The sequence below is a fragment of the Macrobrachium nipponense genome, chromosome 3, assembly GCF_015104395.2.
Source record: "Macrobrachium nipponense isolate FS-2020 chromosome 3, ASM1510439v2, whole genome shotgun sequence".
Lineage (NCBI taxonomy): Eukaryota > Metazoa > Arthropoda > Malacostraca > Decapoda > Palaemonidae > Macrobrachium > Macrobrachium nipponense.
The window spans coordinates 9,787,150-9,800,283 of record NC_087202.1 but is presented as its reverse complement, the minus strand read 5'-3'; the positions used below and the strand labels follow the sequence as shown (position 1 = coordinate 9,800,283).

The 13,134-nt window shown below is 39.6% G+C and overlaps 1 long non-coding RNA gene across 1 annotated transcript in view; it reads left to right on the top strand.

Annotated features, from left to right (window-relative positions):
- LOC135221619 (uncharacterized) overlaps positions 1 to 13,134 on the top strand; it is a 75,525-nt gene that overhangs the window by 51,562 nt on the left and 10,829 nt on the right. The gene's annotated exons all lie outside the window — the stretch shown is intronic.

Here is a 13,134-nt window from a genome sequence, read left to right as displayed (position 1 = left end):
GTGATGACGAGAGGCGTCATGCACTAGACGTGGGAGAAGCGTCAAGAAAGAGAATTATGGCGTTCAGGAACACTGTCATCTCCTTGTGGGAGTTTTTAGCGCCCCGTCGGGAAGACGTGACGCTTCCAATTAAGAAGTCTCGTCCTCTCGCACCTGCTCGAAGAACGGGGGGCTGACGAGAGTGTTGTAAGACAAGAGAAACGAAAGACGTCTTTTAGAAGTGAAGCGTCATTTCAAGCGGATCTTAGACGTGACGCTCCGTCCAAGATTGTGACGCAAAGTAGGAAACCCTTAGAGAGCGAAGCGTCTTCCAGACGCGAAGCGTCATCAAGACGTCAACAAGAGACGTCATTAATGACGCTCGAAGAGCGGGAAGCGTCATACAAGACGTCTTCTAAAGCGCAAGAGAAGCCGCAGGTTGTGACGCCTTCCAAGTCGATCAAAACGGGGAAAAGGAAAGACTTTCATTCCCTTAGCCCCTCTCCTATCAGGAGTTTGTCTCCTCTAGAAGAGGAAAGTTCTGAAAGGAGAACGGAAACTCAGAAGTATCACGAGTTTGAGGAAAACAACTCGGATGATGATGATCATGGAAGAGAGGGCTTGTCCAACTATAAAGTGTTGACTACCCTGCTTCTGGAGGAATACGGAGACGAGTTGACTCCGGCTGCTCCTCCTTCTCCGCGCTCGCTCTTTTCGAGTGCGAAGGCGAAGAAGCCTTCGTCTTTTCTGAAGATGAAAGCCCACCATCTCGATGAAGGGGGTGGCTTTACACGTCCTTAGACTCCTGGATTAAGTTCGAAGGAGACTTAGTCAGGACAGTATTTTGCATGCCTCCAGCAAGGTTAGCTGGGAAAAGAGGCAGATGGTACAAGACGGGGTTTGAGGATATGGGTATTCGCTCTCCCTTCTACAACAGAGGCAGATTTTTCGACGTTAGTTGACGCTTCAAGGCGTCCAAGTCTTTATTCCGCTCGTATTACATGGAGTATTTCAGAACTGGATTCATCTCCTCAAGGACTTTTCCATGTATTGGAAGTCTTCAACTTCTTAGATTGGTCCCTTGGATTGATGTCCAAGAAAGCTCTCGATTCACAGGGAATCGAACCTGAAGCCCTGTATGCATTTTGTCGGTGCATCGACAAAGCGGTACAGGATGTATCTTTTTTAAGTCTCTTCATTATTTGGAGCAGGTCTTTTGAAGAAAAGGACGGTGTATGGCGCCTTCTTAACAAAGGCAGTCTCACATGCGCAGAGGGCAGCTCTACTGGATGCACCTCTGTCTGACTATTTGTTCCCTTCTCAGTTAGTGAAGGACGTGGCTCACTCTTTAACTGAGAAGGCGACTCAAGATCTTCTGACGCAGTCAGCTAAAGAAGAAACCTCTTTTTGTTTCTGACAAGAAAGAACCTAGCACTTCTATGCAGCCCTTTCGAGGTGGTCCGATCTCCAGACCTCCCGCAAGAAGGAAGGCTCCAGAGAAGAGAGGTAGGTCCGCCTTTCGTCCCTTTAAAAACAGGGTAAAATTGGAAAAAAAAAAAAAAAACATTTCCCTCCTCCAAGCACCAGTAGGTGCCAGGCTCCTGCGACGCTCCCAGCCTAGACCTCTTCCAAGCTCACAAGCCCAGAGGAGAAGGAAAGTCGAAAGCCTTAAGGAGGTTGTGGGGAATCCCAACAGTCAGACGTCCCTTCAGCTAGCTCTGCTTCGTTGCAGGCGGCTCAAGGGCACTATAGAAAAGCGTCCTTCGCGAGTGTTTCTCGTCCTCTCCCTCCTCCCCCCCTCCCTCAACCTAAACGAGGGTTGGAGGGAATCGAACTTGGTCGAAACCGCTGAATGCTCATAGGACGCCTGACAGGGATTACTTAGTCCGGAGCGTTTTCTCAGATGACTCTCCGTCTTCTAGCAAGAAAGCGAAGGGGGCGTCAGCGTCACCTGAAGTGTACGCAGAAGTACCCTTTCTTTTTTTTTCCCCAACGAGTGATGACGAAAGACGTCATGCACTGGACGTGGGAGAAGCGTCAAGAAAAATCATTATAGCAGTTCAAGAGCAAATGTCATCTTGAACGCAACGTCGGAAGGACGTGACGCTTCCAATTAAGAAGTCTCGTCCTCTCTTACCTGTTCAACGACAAGCGTCATACAGAAGGGAAACGGCTAAACGTCTTACAGAAGCGTTTAGTGCGAGAGCGAGAACAGGTGCTTACGAGAGTTTCGTAACGCCAGAGAGAGGTAAGACGTCTTTTAGACACGAAGCGTCATTGGAAACGGAGCATAGACATGACGCTCCGTCCAATATTATGACGCCAAGGCGACGGACGCCTTTGGAGAGCGGAGCGTCTTCCAAGCGAGAACGTCATCGAGACGTCAGCAAAAGACGTCATCCATGACGCTTGGCAAACGGGAAGCGTCATGTAAGCATGAAGAGTCTTCTAAAATTCTAGAGAAGCCGAAGCTTATGACGCCTTCCAAGACTATGAGAGCGGGAAAGAGGAAGGATTATCATTCTCTTAGCCCCTCTCCTGTTAGGAGTTTGTTTCCGCAAGAAGAAGAATGTTCGGAAAGGAGAGCGGAGACGCTTTTAGATCCCGAGTTAGAGGAAAACTCGGATGACGAATATAGTGGAAGAGAAGGTCTGTCTAACTAGAAGGTGTTGACTACCCTTCTTCTTGAAGAGTACGGGGACGAGTTGACGCCCAACACCACCCCACTTGCCTACATTCGGAAACAGGGAGGGACGCACTCCTCGTTCCTTCATACAGAAGGGACTCTACACAGAGTGTGTCTCGATCTCTGGTCTCTGTGGGGAACTCCTCATGTGGAGTTCTTAGCACATTCATTTCAATTAGGCTCCCAGTGTTTTGCTCGTCGTGGAAGATCCCAGAGCTCTTATGGTAGATGCCTTCCTGCTAAAATGGGTCTCGAGAGACGTTTATGCTTTTCCCCCATTCAAAATCCTGGGGTTAGTAATGAAAAGTTTGTGGCGTCAAATGAGACGAGGATGACGTTAATAGCCCCCTTTTGGCAGGCCCAGGAATGGTTCACGGAGGTGGTAGAGTGAATCGTAGACTTTCCAAGATCCCTACCCGGAAGGACGGATCTTCTCATACAAACATCAAACCTCTCCGCTCTCGCTCTGACTGCCTTTCGACTATCGAAAGACTTGTCAGAGCGAGAGGCTTTTCTCGCGAAGTAGCAAGCGCGATCGCGAGAGAACGCAGAACCTCCACTACGAAAGTATACCAGTCGAAGTGGAAGGTATTTAGGAGGAGGTGTAGATCCAAGAAGTTGTCCTCCTCCACTACCTCTATAGCGGAAATTTGCGGATTTCCTGCTATTCCTGAGAGAAAAATCTCATCTAGCCGTATCCACAATAGAGGAATATAGAAGTATGCTCCCGGCTGTATTCAGGAACAGAGGATTAGATCGGGCAGATAATGAAGATCTCCTCGATCTCATAAGGTCTTTTGAGACTTCAAAGTCTAAGGAACCAGTACCTCCGAACTGGAACCTAGACGTAGTTCTGAAGTATCTGTCATCGGAAAGATTCGAACCTCCTCATCGGGCATCGTTTAGAGACATTACCCGAAAATGCCTATTCCTATTATCTTTAGCTACGGCAAAGAGAATTAGTGAATGGCATGCTCTGCAGGATGAAGTAGCATTCAAGGGAGACTCAGCGAGTTGCTCGTTTAAGACCCTGTTTTTAGCGGAAAACGAGAATCCTACGAATCCCTGGCCTAAGTCATTCGAAGTCAAAGGCATGTCGAGTCTCGTAGGCAGAGAAACAGAGAGGTCTCTCTCCCTGTTAGAGCTCTGAGTTCTACCTTCAGAGAAAAGCATCAAATGGGAGGCTCTAGACAAGGTCTTTGGTGCGCGGTAAAGACCCCACAAGACTGATGTCCAAGAATGCGCTGGCATTCGTTGTAAGAAACGTCATTACAGACACTCATAAGGCCTGTCCTGACGAACAGTTACAAACTGTTGAGAATAAAAGCTCATGAAGTTAGAGCTATAGCGACGTCTCTCTCGTTTCATAAGAATATGTCGTTAAAAACATAATAGATACGACATTTTGGAGATGCAACTCAGTATTTGCATCTCATTACTTGAAAGACGTGCGTGTGACATATGAGAAGTGTTTTTCTCTAGGTCCTTTCGTATCGGCGGATACGATTCTGGGTACGGGAGCAGACACCAATCCTTAAATGTTTATACTTTTCTTCTTTTGGATATGGTCGAGTCTCTTCTAACAATAGAGGACTTAGGCTAGCCCGGCCGGGTGGCCGTCTATGTTGTTCAGTAAGAGAATTCTTTGTCATATCAATTAGTTGAGTATAATTTTTGAAAATTATGTATGTGTGCGTAGTGATTTTGAGTTACGATTGTTGTGACGAGTTCGGGGATAACTCTTAACAATCTGTAGTTCTAACATATGGTTAGGATCAGGTGGTCGGGATTGGTTGTGTGCTCCTTCATAAGGTGTATTGTCATATAAGTGGATCAGCACCCATTGACAAAGTCCTTTTAGGCTCTGCCGAGTAAGTGGGTAAGACCCCATCGGCAGACCCACAAGAACTCTTGGCCATAGATCATATATCTCGCTAAAGTTTCTTGAGGTGATGCAGACTACTGGGCAAACACCCACGAAGTCTACCACCTATCAGGTAGGAACCAAGGTTTTATTTATACCTACAACATATGTTGTTTACCTGTCTATTCCATATAGAAGCTGTCTCTTACCCTCCACCGAAGGGTGCCAATCAGCTATGTATATATCTGACAGGTAAGTTGATTGTATGAAAATGATATTGTTATGTTACAATAAAGTTTCATACATACTTACCTGGCAGATATATACAATTAAAGGCCCACCCAGCCTCCCCGTAGGAGACAGGTGGAAGAGAGAAAATATGATAGAAAACGGGGATGGTTCCTAGTCCTGCCACCCAGGGCAGGCCGGTAGATCACCTGACCTACCTGTAGCGAGTGGCGCGAAATTTGAATTTCTGTCGGGGACGACGGAGTCTTAGCTATGTATATATCTGCCAGGTAAGTATGTATGAAACTTTATTGTAACATAACAATATCATTTTATTCTCCCTGTTTCTTCTTCCTTGACTTCCTGGAGCCTTACTCCATGTGTTTTCCCAGAGTCTCTTACTTGGTTCGGCTTTAGGAATTTCTTTGTGGTTGTCTTCCCCTCTTAGTTGGCTGTACGTATAGTCTTTTCTGGTTAGTTCCGAATAGTTTGTTCTGTTGGTATCCCTTATTCCTGTTCATGTACCGTTGGATCTTATGTGCTTTGGCCTTAAGCCTCTGTTTTACATCTTCTATTGTGTTGTTAAGTCCCCTCTCTTGTACTTTGTATTTCTCGTTGAGTTCCTCCCTTGTTTTCTTGCTTCTTAGCCTTTTTTCTGTCATCTCTTTCAGTTTACTCAAGTCAGATCTTATCACCATGATTTGCTTTTCCAGACGCCTTTTCCAAGGAGGTTGCTGTTTTGGTTTCTGTTGGGTTGGTTGTGCTGGTGGTGTTGGTGTTCGAATCCCCATCAGTTCCTGCATATGCCAAGTTATTTGTTTCTGTGATACTGGTGGTTTGTATTATGTCCATTATTTCATTGACCTCACTTGTTTACTCCTTTAATTTCTTGGTGATGTAGGCTTTCATGGAAGGGATCTTTCTCTCTGTATCTGGCTCCATCCATTGTCTAATCTTTTCTACCCATTCCGTCCTCTCTTTTACTTCGTCGGTGTTTCTTCGTGTGTCGTCATTTGATACCTCATCATCCCTGTCGTCTTCTGTGGCATCGTCTCTCAGTTCGTCTTCGTGTAATTTGTTGTCGTGTGACATTTCCCTTTCCAGTTCTTCTCTTTCTGTTGAGGAGAGCCAGTTCTTTTCCTTTGTTTCTTACTTGGTCTGCCAGCCTCTGCTCTGTTTGGGGGTGTTATTCCTCTCATTCCAGATGGTTGACCAACCTTCTTCTATATCCTCTCTCTGTCGGGTTGCTTCTGATGTAGCATCTCCATATTTGCCTTAATTTTCTTCCTCTTGTCCCAGTTTCCTTCCTTTGGTTTGCTTCTGTAGCTCCAATCGCAGCCTGTTGGTTACTGTCGTTGTGGTGGTCAGTTGCTGGATGACGACCTCCAGACAGTCTTCCCCTTCAATTGGGTTGAATACCTGGTTGCCGGACAAAGCTCCTCTGTTGCCAGAGAGAGGCTCCATTTACGTCGTTGTCGTTTATTCCTTCATTTCTTAACATCATTGCTGAGTTTTGCTATTTAACCCATAGCTGGACCCTACCCCATCAGGGATAGGTACTCATTTACAGCTGAGTAGACTGAGGAAATTATGGTAAAGATCCTTTCCCAAAGAATCAACGCCAAGGAGAGCGTTCACCCATCCAACGACTGACCAGCCCCAATGTTGCTTAACCAGTCCATTGACGACCTAACCCACTCTGCCACGGCGCCACATTATTATTGTTGTTATTATTATTATTATTATTATATTATTATTATTATTATTATTATTATTATTATTATTATTATTTAGGTTCGGTTTACTTTCTTAACTCATGATCATCTTTCATAAAGAGTTGGAAACTCAATTCCCTGTATCAGGGAATCATATTAATAGAATCCTCTTTAAGTGAATAAACTGACAAAGAATGTGAATTTGTGGTTACTGTATGAAAGCCATACAATAATGGTTATAAACTACAACATTACTTAGAAATTTAACTCATTATTAGTTTTTACTATTTTGCAAAATAAAAAATAAATTTTCAGTTTTTAGAATGAATTCTTTACTGCCAGTGTTACGGTAAACAGGGAATTATGGTAATTGACAGCTTAGTTCTTGCTTTTTTACCACTGGATGTGCCTTTTTTATAGAATATTCTTTAATAATTCCTTACAACAGTAATTTGGAAGGACAGTGGTACCTCATTTGTCGAACATTTCCTATGTCGAATGTTCTGTTTTTTGAACAAAATTTTCAAGATAACTGTGTATCGTTTGTCGAACAAATATTGGTACTTTGAACTGACTGATTGTCTTGTTTATACTTTTATTAGACAGCCTACTGCACCCTACAAGAAAAACTGTATTTACATGTTTATTTCCATTACAACACGTTTACGTTTAGTTTAACGATAACCATATTCAACAAAATTAATAAAAGACTAAAGCATTCAATATAAAATTTAGCATAAAAGGTGTACAAAATTATACGTCGCATACAGCTGACTAAGAGACTGAATGAGGGAGCATTGATATTGTAGAGGAGAGAAGGAGAAGAGAGGCAAAATATCACTATGTATGTGAAAGCAATAATTCACATAAAGAGAATTACACAGTACATTCAATGTAGAATATAGAAAAAAATAAATACAATTCAGAAACAATAAAAAAAATCTTGAGCTAGTATTCAGTACACTGATTGAGATGGTATAGTGTAATGATAACCACATTCAACAAAACAGTAAATGAAAGAATAAAGCTTTTCACAATGAAATTTAGCATAAATGACGAACAAAATCATACATCAGTGTGGTGGTGCACAGCTAATTTGAGATGGAGGGAGTGTTTATAATTTTTGAGGAGAGAAGAGACATTACAACCTTTACATACGATTCTCAGCCATTCCATTGAGGAGTGAGAGATGGGTATTTCTGGTGATAGAAGTTTACTCTCGACGTGGTTCGGAAGTCACGTAAAGCCGTTGGTCCCGTTGTTGAGTAACCACTGGTTCCATGCAACGTAAAAACACCATACAAACAAACGTATGTATGTAAAAGTGGTACCAATTGGCATAAAATAAAATTTTATTTCGCAATAAATTTTACCATAAGAATAAAACATGAAAGTAATCAAAAACACAATACATTAAAAAAAAAAAAAAAAAAGTCTAGTTGAGCCAGCGTTCGGTGCATTGAGTGAGATGATAGAAAGAGGAGAGGGAAGGGATGGAAGGTCTGTTTCCTACTAACTTAACCAGCTGGACTCGGATGATTATTCGCCCGTTTCTTTCACTTGCACTCGATTTGTCCAAATCACTTTTTTGTTACAGTAAAATGCCTATTGAGTGACAATTGCTTTTTACGATTTTTTAGCACTAAAAGTAACTACAGTCCAAAATACACACTGCGTGCTTATGATTGTTTGTTCAAATGACTTCCTTGTGAAAAGTTATTCAATCTCTTTCCTTTTCCTATGTGCATTCTTTACTTATTACTTCCATTTTACTTGCACTCTTTACATATTACATATTTGTTTGCAAAATCCTCATGTTTATACTAAATTTTACCGTTTGCCAACAGTAAGTTGATGTATTGTGGCATAACTAATCTCTTTCTTGCACTTAAAATCCAAGTGTAAATAAGCCAACAATCATTCTCTCTCTCTCTCTCTCTCTCTCTCTCTCTCTCTCTCTCCTCTCTCTCTCTTCTCTCTCTCTCACTCTGTAGTAGCCATCTTGCTTGGTGAGACGTACCCGCGTGAAGTTTTGATTAATCAACAGATATCACAAGTTTAACATACGACTAGAATTTGAGAAATATCTAGAAGTGTTCGTGAACTATCGGTGATAAGATTAGTGTGAAAATAGTAGGATAAAGCGTCTTCTAAGTTAGTTTATCAAGTGTAATACTATAAATCAGAACAAGATGGCAGTAAGTTCCAACTGCGGGAAGAGGTGGCGTAATTTGGCGTGTTTAGCAGATTCGCAATACGATGAGGTAGCAGGAAGGGAACTGGCATTTCTCATCTATGAAATCAGCAACAGTCCTAACCAAAAAGATACAAAAGCATTCATAGATATATTAGAAGGATATAATCCTTCAAACTGGAACAAATCTAATGAAAACATCTTGAAAATAATTGAAGAAGTTCCAAATAAAATCCAAGTGGTCAAGAGACTCATAAAGAAAATATACATAAACCAACATATTCCCGACAAGAAAATGAATAAGGTGAATCTTGTGAATATCCTAATTGATGCATTAGGAAAAAGAATGCCAAAAGCATGCAAACTGTGTAAGGTTTGGTATAGCATAGTCAATCCACAAAACCTAATCAGAAAATGTGCTGCATGCAACATTCCGACCCATCCACAGTGTGCTGAGGTAATACAAGATTTGAGAAAAGATACAAGAATTTTTTGTTCAACATGTCTATCATGGATAGACAATGTTATTAAATCAAGATTGAATGTACAAATAGTTGAGGATGAAGAAGAAGAGGAAGAGAAGAAGAAGAAGAAAAAGAAGAAGAGGAAAACGGAAGAGAAGTAAACAAAAATGAAAGATACAGAAAAAAATAAGGAAAACAAAGAACAAGATAAAAGTATGGATGCAGAGATACTCATTGATACTACATATGAGGCAATAAAGCAGCATACCTACGAAGAAATAAATTACGATATGACAACAGAAAAGCAAATCTCGAAGAGGCTCTACCCAGATCTATACAATGACGGGAAAGAGGAAAAAATAGACAAGAAAGACAAAAACTGCAACCTTTTGAAAAGAGGGAATTGCAGATTTGGAGAAAGATGTTACTACAAACATCCTAAGATATGTCAAAACTATGAAATATATGGTAAATGTGCATACTTAGATGGATATGGGGATGATTGCAGAGATCTGCATCCAAAAAATATGTAAAAACCTAAAAGAAGGAAAAGGATGTAAGTTCGACAAAAAATGCAAATATATGCACCCTGTAGCCATGAATCATAATCAAATAAATAACCAACCAAGTAATAAAATCCAAAATAAGAAAGAAACAAATAAAGAGAGAAATCAAGAATATCAGGTAAAAGAGAAAAGCAAACCACCAATGAGATATGCAGAGGTGTCAGCAAAAAATTTCAAAGCATCAGCTCCGAAATTCTACTCAAGAGATAATAACTGTATTTATTATGCAAGAGGATATTGCAGAAACGGAGAAAATGCAGATTCAGACACAAAATGAATAATTATGATGAAGGAAGATCAAATATTATGGAAAAGTTGGATTTTTTAATGTCAGAATTTCTGGAAATGAAAAAAAGAACAACATACCAGAACAGGAAAGAGACATGGGAAAATCCTTATTACTACCAGTATTAAATGAAGGAGAAAACACGCAAACCATCATAGTGATGAATGCGCAGGGTTTAGTTACGAGTAACTCAAAAAGAAAAATAGAGTACTTAGAAGAACTAACCCAAAATGAAAAGAAAATAGATATAATGAATATAAGTGAAACCTGGTATTCCCAAGAGACTGGGAATGATGATCAAATAAAAGGGTTCCAAACTTATAGATCAGATAGAAAAAATAGGAATCAAGGGGGAACCGCAATATATGGGAAAGACAAAAAACAAGGAAAAATATATGAGAAATATAGTAACTCAGAATGTGAACTAATAGCGGTAGAATTTGAATCTGAAAAATTGATGAACATAGTAATATATAGACCTCCTAATACTAAAGAGTTTGACTTAATAATTGAAAAATTGGATGATATATGTAGAAATCACAAGGACTGGACTATTCTCCTATCTGGTGACTTCAACTTTCCTTTCGTAGAATGGAAAGAATGAATAGGAGATTGTGGTTGTACTTATACATATAAAAAAGAGAGTAATAGTAGTGCAGAAGATAAGAGGCAATTTGAAAAGCTATTAGATATGCTACTAGAATACAACATTCAACAAATAAATCACCTGCCAACAAGAAAGGAAAATACTTTAGACCTAGTATTTGTGAACGAGATGAATTATGTTAAAGAAATAATAGTTTATAATGCGAGTATTTCAGACCATAATGTCATAGAATTAACAGTTCATTCCAAAGCAAGTGAAAATAGAGATAAGCAAGAAATGAAAAAGTGGGAAGGATATGGAAAATACAACTTCTACAGTAAAAATATAAAATGGTCAGAAATTAATGAAGAATTAAACAAAGATTGGGATAACATTTTCGTAAGTGATGACATAATAAGGGTAAATACGGAGATATTATATAAAATATTGGAGAAAATAGTGGAAAAATATATACCGAAGAAGAAAAGTAAACATCATTCATGCATACCAAGAGACAGAAGGATCTTGTTCCAGAAAATCAGAAAGTGGAAAAAAGGTCTTGCAAAAGAAAAAAATGCATGGAATGTTATAGAAATAAAAAGTAAGATAGAAAATGCAGAACAAAAGATTATACAATCAAAAGAAAATGAAAAACGGGACTTGGAAGAAAAAACCCTATTAAATATCAAGCAAAACCCCAAACCCCAAACTATTATACTCATATGCGAAGAAGATGAATAAAAGAAGAATAGAAATAGGCCCTCTGAGAATTGAAGGGAGATTAACGAATGAAAAAAAGGAAATTTGCAACATACTGGCAGAACGATATAAGAGAGAATTCACCCCTAGAATAGATAATGAAGATAATGATATAGAAGTAAGGGATGAAAATAGTGAATATTTAGCTGACATAGATATTAATGAAGCTGATATTGTGCAGGCTATTAATAAAATTAAAAATGGAGCTGCTGCAGGGCCTGATGGAATTCCTGCTATTTTGTTAAAGAAAGTAGTTCATTCTATCGCAAAGCCACTTGCAATATTATTAAGACAAAGTGTAGATACAGGCAAGATTTATGATGAGCACAAATTAGCATATATTACCCCTACTTTCAAAAGTGGATCAAGACTAGAGGCAAGTAATTATAGGCCTGTGAGTCTAACATCACATATTATGAAAGTGTATGAAAGGGTAATGAAGAAAAATATTATGAAACATTTAATAAAAAATAATTTGTTTAATAAAGGACAACATGGTTTCGTACCCGGAAAAAGTACACAAACCCAACTGTTAGTCCACCGTGAGAACATATTCAAAAATATGAAAAGCGGAAATGAAACAGATGTGGTTTATTTAGACTTTGCAAAAGCTTTTGATAAAGTAGACCATAATATATTAGCGAAGAAAATTAGAAAACACAATATCGTGGATAAAGTAGGAAGATGGTTAAAAGAATTTTTACACAACAGAAAACAGATAGTTATTGCAAACGACGAGAAATCGGATGAAGCCAAGGTAATATCCGGTGTGCCGCAAGGTACGGTGTTAGCTGCAATACTGTTTGTTATTATGATTGAAGACATAGACAATAATGTTAAGGATTCGGTAGTGAGTAGTTTCGCAGATGACACAAGAATAAGTAGAGAAATTACTTGTGATGAAGATAGGAACGCTCTACAAAGAGACCTTAACAAAGTATATGATTGGGCAGAGGTAAATAGGATGGTATTTAACTCTGATAAATTTGAATCAATAAATTATGGAGACAGAGAAAGAAAGCTATATGCATATAAGGGACCTAATAATGAGACCATCACAAATAAGGAAGCAGTTAAAGACCTTGGTGTGATGATGAATAGGAACATGTTATGCAATGATCAAATAGCAACTCTGTTGGCAAAATGTAAAGCAAAAATGGGAATGTTGTTACGGCACTTCAAAACAAGAAAAGCTGAACACATGATTATGCTTTATAAAACATATGTTCGTAGTCCACTTGAATATTGCAATATGATATGGTACCCACACTATCAAAAGGATATTGCACAAATAGAGAGTGTACAAAGGTCCTTTACAGCTAGAATAGAAGAAGTTAAGGACCTAGACTACTGGGAAAGACTACAATTCTTAAAATTATATAGTCTAGAAAGGAGAAGAGAACGCTACATGATAATTCAGGCATGGAAACAGATAGAAGGCAGAGCAGAAAATATCATGGAACTAAAAATATCAGAAAGAGCAAGCAGAGGTAGATTAATAGTGCCCAAAACTATACCAGGAAAAATAAGGAAAGCACACAGGACATTAATCCACTACGCACCAGCATCGATAATGCAGCGTCTATTCAATGCGTTGCCAGCTCATCTGAGGAATATATCAGGAGTGAGCGTAGATGTGTTTAAGAATAAGCTCGACAAATATCTAAACTGCATCCCAGACCATCCAAGATTGGAAGATGCAAAATATACCGGAAGATGTACTAGCAACTCTCTGGTAGACATTAGAGGTGCCTCACACTGAGGGACCTGGGGCAACCCGAACAAGATGTAAGGTCTGTAAGGTAAG